This window comes from Gekko japonicus, unplaced genomic scaffold, assembly GCF_001447785.1.
Source record: "Gekko japonicus isolate JY-2015 unplaced genomic scaffold, Gekko_japonicus_V1.1 scaffold784, whole genome shotgun sequence".
In the NCBI taxonomy this organism is placed as follows: domain Eukaryota; kingdom Metazoa; phylum Chordata; class Lepidosauria; order Squamata; family Gekkonidae; genus Gekko; species Gekko japonicus.
The window spans coordinates 572,144-573,160 of NW_015164207.1; positions in this window are offsets into that span (position 1 = coordinate 572,144).

Genomic DNA, 1,017 nt, shown 5'->3' on the forward strand with positions numbered 1-1,017 from the left:
AGCCTCATATAGGCAGCACACGGGAGAAGGCCCCTCCCACCCTGAGCCAGCCAGGGACAGCCCAGCGAGGTGGGTGAGGCTCCCCGGCCAGACCAGAGGAGGAGGAGGAGGAGGAGGAGGAGGAGGTGCTGCAAACTTCCCTGTGTGACAGGCGGCTGTCATCATGTCCTTGAGCAAGAGAGAGAGAGGAGCAGGGGGCAGGGAGGGAGGGAGGGAGGGGGACCTGGCCGCTGTGTCCTTGCCCAGGGGCAGGCGTGGAGGGAGGGGAGTCCCTGCCACGGGAGGAAGGAGGATGGCTGGAGTCAACAGAGACGGGAGAGCCCTTCTAGGCAAGGCTCAGAGGCAGTGGCATCCGAAGCAACCTCCACTCAGCCGGCTGGGACAGGGACAGGGAGCAGAAATGCCGTGTGCCCCCCCCCCCCAAGACACTGCGGTGCAATTACAGGAGACTCCTAATGCATGCAACTGTAGAGCCAGCATTTCCCAACGAGGAAGAGCTCATGGGGTTGTGCAAGCCCATTAAGGCTCATTCCTTCCAAGGGTGAAGTGTGGTGGGTCAGACGCATGGAGAAACCACGGAGACCGATGTAGGGATCATCAGCAGGGTTTACGGGTACACCAACAAAGACAAAGACTAACGGCCGGCTGGCCAACTATATACACACCTGGGGACGCCACAGTCCTATTGGTTCCCCAGTGGAGAGACCAGGAGCCTCGTCCCCATTGTCCTTACAGAGTCAGGCTCTGGGGTATCCGCTGGCCCCTGGTGGCGGTCAGCGGGCATAACAAAGGGTGATGCGCTGCGCTGCTGCTGCTGCCGCCGCCGCCTCTGCCTGACTACCCCCCTGCCCAGCTCCAGACAGCTCCCAGCTGCTGCCAAGCTGAGCCGGCCCCTGTGCAGCAGCACCCGGGCCAGAAGTGCGCGCCTTCGAGGCCAGGAGGGAGAGCCCCTGCTGAGGAGGCCAAGTCCACTGGCCCAGGTTTCCTGGCCCGCCGTGAGGCAGGGGAGGGGGAGGG